We start from the raw sequence: 9,108 nt of genomic DNA on the forward strand, positions 1-9,108 counted from the left end.
CTGTTAAAAAATTTCTCAAATAAGAACTCTTAATGAACACCCAAGATCAGAAAATAGGAAAATATTTATAAGCTTCAGTATAGTTTTTTGATAGCTTTTGTTTTCAGGATTGCTTTTAATCTCTCCCTGTGTGCAACATAGATTATATTTGGAAAGAAAAGTTATACTGAATGTTATTAGTTCTCACAAAGAGATAACAGTTGTGTGTACCAGACACCATTATAAACACTTTACATGTATTCATTTATTTTTCACTGTGATTCTGTGTGCTTCTAAAGACAAAGCTGGAGCAAGTACAAGCTTTGACTAAGAGTGTTCCTTCAAATAGGCGTTCTGACTTACCACTTCCTTTGAAGTGTCAAAATCTTAAAACATTCTCACTCAAATTTAATCGTGTTTATCTTCAAAAAGAACAGTATCTAAAACCTCTAGTTCTTTAAAGCTGGTATTTATTTTATTGAACTCAGTAAGTACATAAAATTAAAAGACTCCACATTGTCATATATGCAGCTATTTCCTTTCACTACTAAAGATAATTAAAGTATAGCCACTGCCTTTGGAATGTACCAACTCACTGCAGAGCATAAAAGTATAGAATAAACTAGTACATGTTGGTTAAATGGGAGATTGCATTCTTTAGCTTAGCTTTTATTGTATTCCTTCTTGACTAAAAGTAGCCCCAGATTTGCCTACCTTTTTTGCTATCTGTACAAACGCCTAAGGTAATGAATTAGAGATGTGTACATAGTCAAAATATCTATGCCTTTTGCCCTTTTTAGTCATAATAGGTGTTTTGAATGTTTGCATGGAGATTTGTTGCAGGGCAAGCTACTGGCTTTTTCTGCCTATTGAGTGTTTTTGGGTACAGTACCTTGAAAATATATCCGGAGATGACTTTTAGGTTTTATCATCCATTTAAGTTTGATGGAAAAACAACCTTAAATGAATGCTGACCGATGCAGGTGCTCACCAGTCATAGCAATCCTGATTTGTTCACTGAAATCTGCATTGCCATAGTCTTAGGATGCACATTTTCAGCTATTCTGTTTCACGTGTACCACTAAAAAAAGAAAAAAGGATTAGTTTGAAAAAGATGATAACCTAGGCTCTACAAGGATCAGAAATGGCAGAGTCATCAAAGTTCTTTAGATCTATTTGAAAGTGGTGTTTAATAGTACTCCTACATTCTTAGTGGGATATATTCTGAGGGCAGAAAGAACAAAAACAAAAAATCTCAAACATCACAGATTTATTTCTAATAGTACTATTAGTAATGTAATTTTAAAACTTTTATGTCTACTCTAGATAAAGTGAATAATTAATAAATTTTGTTAGTTAAAACTCTAATAAGAGGAAAGAAAAATATATTAAAAAAAGAAGTTTTGGGGGGGAAAGCCCTCTGATGTTAAACTTGAATTTTGGAAAAAAATATGTATATACACATATATCTTAGAAATAATGTTACCCCAGTGGAGGGTGCCCGTATCTTGATATTTAAATACCATTCTCCACAAAAGAAACAGTATTTCTTGGGGAAATGGTTGCTTTTGGGTCTTAGGCCCAGAAAGTACGATAGTACAAAGGTGAGCCTGGAACATCTTGCCAGAAAACAAGGAAGTGCCCCAAAACTAATAGGATCAAGTCAAAAGTTCACATAACCCAGCTTGAGGGGACTCCACTAGCTAAATATGAGTCAATCACGGCAGTAAAAAGAATAATGACTGTGATAGATTGTCAAATCATTAAATACATTTTAAAATTCCATAAGTCCAGAGTGATACTCAAAATCAAGGGTTAGGGAAGGGATTTTTTTTCTTTATACTTGAATGCCAGCCAATAAACATAGACAGAATTATGGAATTGGAAAAATCACCTTGTGCAGTCCCCAATAATTCAGGCAAAGGTCATCAAGAGAAGCTAAAACCCATCTTGTAAAAGGAGGTAGCGGAAAGGAGGATGTTCGCACAGTGTCAGAGTATCACTCCATATATTAATCATTATAAAGGGGAAAATATACCTTACAATGAAAAAACTCAGCAGTCACCAACATAGCCTGGTGCTCACACGTAGCACTACGAATGGTAGAATAACCTGACTTTAGAGGCCTGTTGATTTCATGCAACGTGAAGTAACAGCGTTACCTGTGAAGGAATCTTGCCAAAGATGCTTAACTTAAATATAATCAAGGCTTTTGACCCAACTTCCAGTTTATAGGAAATACAGGGATAAAGTAACAAGTTAAATGACCCTGAGGGTAGAATCAGATCCAGAATGTGGGACATAAGAAAACTGGCCTAAATTCTTCAGAAGGTCAGTGTCACTAAAAAGAGTGGGGTAGGGGCTTCCCTGGTGGCGCAGTGGTTGCGCGTCCACCTGCCGATGCAGGGGAACCGGGTCCGTGCCCCGGTCTGGGAAGATCCCACATGCCGCGGAGCGGCTGGGCCCGTGAGCCATGGCTGCTGAGCCTGCGCGTCCGGAGCCTGTGCTCCGCAACGGGAGAGTCCACAACAGAGGGAGGCCTGCATACCACAAAAAAAAAAGAGTGGGGTAAAAGATATAACAATTGAATGCAATGGGCAAATCTTGATTGGGTTTTGGTTTGGAAAAATAAAGCTATAAAAGAAAATTTGAGGACACTGGGAAATTTCAATATGGACTGGATATCTGATGATACTGAATCATGGTTAGTTTTATTAGGTGTGAAACTTTCTTAACTTACTTAGGAGAATGTCCTATTCAAGTATTTAGGGATGAAGTGCCATTACATCTATGACTTAACCTTCAAATAGTTCTGCCAATAAATTACATAAAATTTTGCTAAATCCGTTGTGTGTATGTACACACACATACATATATGGAGAGAGAAAGAATTAAAATGTGGCAAAATATTTAACAGTCATTGTGGAGGATGCATGTGTTTGCTCATTGTACTAATCTTTCACCTTTTTGTTGAAAAATTATATCTCAGAATTTTCAAAAGAAAAAGATGGAGAAAAGTGTTCATAGACTAGTTAGAATAGTTTTGGCCGGTGTTGTGCGTGTTGGCGGGGAATGGTGAGGAAAGGCAGCAGATAGTTGAGGAGAAATCTAGGAGCTAGCAGTAGTTTAACAAGCTCAAAAGTAATATAGGAGATTATAAAAGCTTATGTGATTGTCAGAAATAAAAAGCCACAGAAAGCCAGATGGGTCAAGGCTTAGCAGGAAGATGTGGGCAGTGGAGGTTGAAGTAGTCACAGGAGCTCTTTGAAGGCCAGGAAGGAAAGCATGAGAAAAAATTACTTTGACTTCCCTGCATGCAAGAGAGAGTCCAGTGGGCCTTGCCCTCTGATGTGGTGACAGGAGCATTTTTCATTTTTTGGTTCTGTTTGGCTTTCTCATATAACAGCCTCCATCAGTGGTCTTAAGATGGTCTTTTACACCCAGAGTTAATTAGATTCATCTGCATCATAGCCCCTGAAAGTACCCTCCTTATCTGTGTTCCCACCCCCCATATTCATGTTGCCTGTTTATTTATCTTAGAAAAAGCTTATTGCAGAAAAAGCAGGAAAAGCCTGGTACATTACACATCACTTTTATTGCACAGTGGATAGATAATAAAACAATCTTTTTTAAAAAGGATACATATTATTCCAAACAACCATGGGGAGTAGGGGGATATACATTCCCAAGTGTAAAGAGGAAAAAGGAGACAGTTAACATGACTTTTTCCAGAAGCCAGAATGAGCCCCAGAGTTTTGCCACAGTGAGACTAGTGGTCCATAGTTTGATATGGCCACATTTAGCCAATTTATTGGTATAGTGTCAGCAGTTGGGAAAAAAAGAACTACGCAATGGAGACACTAATGCTCAAAGAACCGTTAGGTGGCAGTAGGGACACAGGTATCTTCTGATGTCCGATTTCCCTCCCCCCCACCCCAGTGATGGAGCCTTAGTGAAGGAACATTGCCGAACAGATTTGTTGGGGAAAAGACAGGGAAAAACAAACAGCCAAAAAAACTATGGTTTATAGTATCCAAGTGATGAAGGCCTGCTATTCATCTATACTCAACCCCTGTTCTTGGTTCTAATATACACATTTTTACTTGTACTTGCTATAATTTTTTAATAAAATAACTTTATATCCAAATTCCTTTAGACCACCGTGTTCTGTTTACAACATCTCTCTGTTGTCAGTTTTAGAACATAAGCTGAAACATAAGTAGGAAGCGTGGCTCATCTTGTTCAAGACCCAGTACATTTAATACATACATGCTTCTATAGGGACACCTTCATTCTCTGTAATTAGTGATCACGAAGGGCTCTTTGTGGTTCTGGTAGGTGTGATGGGTTGGGGTTCCTGGGAAAAGGACTCAGATTTCTGTGCAAGAGGTTTATTGGGGTATACCCTTGGGAACATCACCTGTGAGGGGTAACAGGTGCAGGATGGGAGAGAGGGAGAAAGAAGGAGCTGCAACACACTTGCAACAAAGGCCTCAGCCAGTCCTGTCGGAGCCCTGGAGCAGGGATGGCCCTTCAGAGATGCTCCCCACCTGAAGTCAAGGGAGCAAGGGCTTTATACCCACCCAATCCCGAATAATCAGCCAATAGATATGGGCTGCCCCTGTGAAGGGGGCTAAGAGCAATTCAGCTGAAAACTCAGCCACCGACGCTCCCTCCCTCTGGGAGAACAAGCACCTCAGTCCTGAAGAGGGAATCTGGGTAGGGCACCCAGCATCCACAGTAGGGAAGAAGGCATGCTTTCCCCATGGCACCCCTGTTTGTGGCACCTCTGATGCTGCCTCTCTTGCAGAAGCTACCCATTTTAGAAACCATGAAACAATGTCACCTTCTCATCTTGTTTTCCTTGTGTTAAAAGCTAATGGAAAAATGTCTCAGCACTTCCTGCAGGTGTTTGTTTCAAATTGATTTCTGATATATATATACATACATATATATATACATATACATATATATATATATATATATATATATATATATATAAAATGCTGCAGGAGAGCTTGCTTATGCTTAAGCATCTCAGGTACAAAGATTAAGCATTTCCATTGTTGAAGGATGCTCCAAAAATTTTTGGCACAATTGGTGATTATTTACTCTGGCACATCAAAAGCCAATAGGGCAAATTTTATAAAAAGAAACGACATTAAGGTAAGTTTTTTTTTTAAAGGAGTAATAAATGATATGTTCTGAAAATAGTGTCTTTGCAGGCAGAAAATGCATGATCAACTATTTATAAATAAGGGGTTTTTTTAATTAATTTATTTATTTTTGGCTGTTTTGGGTCTGCGTTGCTGCATGTGGGCTTTCTCTAGTTGCGGCAAGCAAGGGCTACTCTTTGTTGCAGTGCGCGGGCTTCTCATTGCTGTGGCTTCTCTTACTACAGAGCACAGGCTCTAGGCGCGTGGGCTTCAGTAGTTGTGGCACCTGGGCTCAGTAGTTGTGGCGCACGGGCTTAGTTGCTCCACGGCATGTGGGATCTTCCCAGACCAGGACTTGAACCCACGTCCCCTGCATTGGCAGGTGGATTCTTAATGACTGTGCCACGAGGGAAGTCCCAAGAAGTTTTTTAAACTTTCTATTTTTGCCTGATTTTGTCTTCTTTTGTATTCTGTGATACTGATGCCCTTCTTATTCTTTTTTTCCAGTTTCAGCTAAAAGAATCACTTTTCTCCCTTATAGTAGTTTGACTAATTCTACTCACTAAATGTCTTTTGGATGTATTCCCTCTTCTCCATCCCAGTGCTGCAGACCAAGCTGTCAGCATTTCTCACCTAGCCTGATGCAGTAGCCTAAGAATGGGAATCCTTCCCTGAGATGCATCTTCCACACTTGGCTGCCAGATTGATCTTCTGAAAACACCAATCCAAGAATACCCACACCTACTTGTCAAAATCCCATTTGTTAGCCCACCATATAAGGCCATTAGTGATATGGCCACAACCTGCTTGTCAGCCTGAGCACTGACCATACTCTCCACGTATGAACCTACCCTGTTCTTTCATGCATTACTGCTTTGCCCCTAGTGTCTGTTCTACGTCACATGCCTTTCCCCACTTTCCTGCTTGGAAGAATATCTTTAATGAACCAGTTCTGATGAGACTTTGGTGACTGCTCACCAGCTTTCATAGAGCTCCTTGTTTCCCATTTCTGCTCCTTTAGTGTTTTACATCTAGTAACTAACACCCTGGGCTACTGGGGTTTAGAATGGAGCTACTCTAGACATCATATCTAAGGGGCAGTGATTACATCTTGTTCTTCTTTGCATCGTCAATGTTTGGCAAGGTGTGCCTGGCACTAGTAGAATTCGGTCTCCTTGAGACACATGGAGTTTGCTATCAAAAGCAAACTTTTGACAGCAGTGAACATTATATTTGACTTTGGAGACTATCCTAAAGATTTCTTGTAATTAGCATTATAATATTTCTCTGACACATGGGCATATGATATCAGTTGCCTCATAAGGTTATTACTACAGTAACATATAAGGAGTTAATGTTTGGAAGCATTTTCTTGATGGAGAGAATTTCTGATTGATCCTAATTAATGACATGGCCCTTTTCAGGCAGTTGAAAGTGACTTTTACATTCCTGTTTGCTGGTAAGTATATAGATAGGAAAAACACGACTGTAATTGCTTGATTATGACCAATCAATGTATCTCTGGTTTCTTTTTTTTTCTGTGTTACTGATTAGGTGCCCAATTTGATACCTTCTCCACAGGCAGAGTGAATAGAACCAATTAACCTGACAGTGGAAGAACAAAACTCATGTAACTGAGACAAGAAAGTGACTACAACCTATAGATATATGTGGCCATTCGTCTTACGGTTTATGAAGAGAAAAGTATTGAACACAGAGCCCATGTTTGTTTACTCTAATTTTTGCTGTGACTTGTAAAGTGCCCTGGGTTAAGTCACTTTCCTTTTTTCTGTCCCATCTAAAAAAAAATGATAACATATTTCTTGTATCCTCATAAGACAAACAAGTTGATGTGAATATAATAGCTGCTTCTAACAGTTTGTGAGCCCAGATTAAATGGTTGTGGGCTTTTTTTGGTTGTAATTGATGCTCTGTCTTGTCTTACTCCATTTTTCTTTTGCATTGCTCTCAGATCTCTATTTTATGATCAAAGGAAGACATGACAACTTGCTTGACTGGCAGGTAAAACAGCACACTGGACCTAGGATCTGTAGTTCTAGTGTGGATTCTGCCTCTTACTAGCTGTGAGACCTTCAGCAGGAAGACCTTAACTTTGGCCAGCCTCCATTTCCTTACCTGAGGCCTGAGATTCTGTGATTCTTAGTTTATAGGAGGTCAAGAAAGTTGACATATGATCTTCTCTGATTAATCCAGTCCATAGACAATTACTCAATATTACCCCCATCTCTCCTTCCTATGAGTTTCTACTGAAGTATATCAAGGCTACACCATCTAACCAAATTAGTCCCCTGATGGTAAGCTCTAGTAAGGCAGGGTTCAATGTATGAAATCCCATCTCATCTCCTGCCTCCCTGCCCCAACCCCAGCCAACTCCCAGATCTAGGCATTTGTTGTAGACTCAATTAATATATTTTGGCTAAAGGAGGAAGCTCAGGGACTCTACAGCTATCTATAAGAGTTGACTTCTTTTACCTTACAGAGAAGAGAAAGGTCATTTGGCAAGAATTTCCTTTGATAACTTCTTCCTCCAGCACATACACCTAAAATTAATTTGTGTTAATTCATCCTTGAAAAGATCGAAAAAATAGGACTGTATTAAAATTCAAATCACGCATACAACCAAAAGCATCATTACGAAGTTAAAAACAAACAACAGACCACAAGAAGCTATTTGCAAAAAGAAGCAGTAACCAGAATATTTTTTTAAAATCCTTCATATCATTAAGAAAACAGACAAATAACCCAACAGAAAAGTGAAAAGAATGGGGAAGAGGAGGAAGAAAAGAAGATATGAACAAACAATTTACAAAATGACACCAAATAGCCAATAAACATATGAAGAATACTCAAACTTATGAATAATCAGAGATATATCAACAAAAACTTATCAAATGGGAGAAAATTTAAAATTTTGAATAAAAAAACAACTCATGCACAATTGATGGATATTGTTTTATCCACGTTGGAGAGCAAGTTGGCTTTATCTACTGAGGGGAGACTGACATCAACAGTTTAAAAATTAGATCTGTAGTATTTACATGGTGATAAGTTCCATGGAGGAAAACAAAGGAGAGTAAGGGGATGGGTAGTGCAAAAGGAGGGCATAGGTTGTATTCATTTTACAGCAAATAGTCAGGAAAGCCTCACTGAAAAATTGACTTTGGGGCAGATATTTGAAGGGAGTAAGAATTGTGAGCCATGCAGACATCTAGTAGATCATTCCATGCAGAGGGAACAGCAAATGCAAAGAGTCTGAGGTGTGAGTGTTCCAGTTTGGGATATGTTGAGTTTGAAAGGTCTATTATACATTCAAGTGGAAATGCCACAAAAGCAGTTGAATAGATAGATATGTAGACGATACAGAGATAGATATCTCCCCTCACTAGAATGTAAGCTGCATGAGGGCAAGGCCTTGTCTGAGAAAAGAGCAGTGCTAGGGCAAGGCCCTAGCACTGAGAAAAGAGCCTGGCATGGAATAGGTGTTCAACAAATACTTGTTAAGTGAACGTTGAAGCTACTTGAATAGAAGAGAGTGAGAAGAAAACATGGATGAGGAAGGAACACTAGCATTCACAAGCTGGGTGGTAGAACAAGAGTCTGTAAAATAGACCAAAGTCCCAGCAGCCAAAGGAAGGAAATCCAAGATAGAATAATGTCACAGAAGCCACAAGAAGAGTTGTCATAAAAAAGGTGTCAAATATTGTGAAGATCAGGTGAGGTGAGAACTGCAGAGTGGCTCTCTGTTTTTGAGAAGTAGAAGAGCCTTGGTGACTTTGTGGATGACAGTCATTTTAGTCATATCGTACATATTACGTGTATATGATATGTATGTATCTTATATGTATATGAAATAAATAGACTTGGAGAGGAGCAGGTTTGCTGGAGGTGAGAGTGAGAGAGAGAGAGAGAGAGAGGAAATAAAGGGTTTAGTTTAATTGGGGCTAGGTTAAAT

This window comes from Physeter macrocephalus, chromosome 20 (assembly GCF_002837175.3).
Source record: "Physeter macrocephalus isolate SW-GA chromosome 20, ASM283717v5, whole genome shotgun sequence".
NCBI lineage: Eukaryota > Metazoa > Chordata > Mammalia > Artiodactyla > Physeteridae > Physeter > Physeter macrocephalus.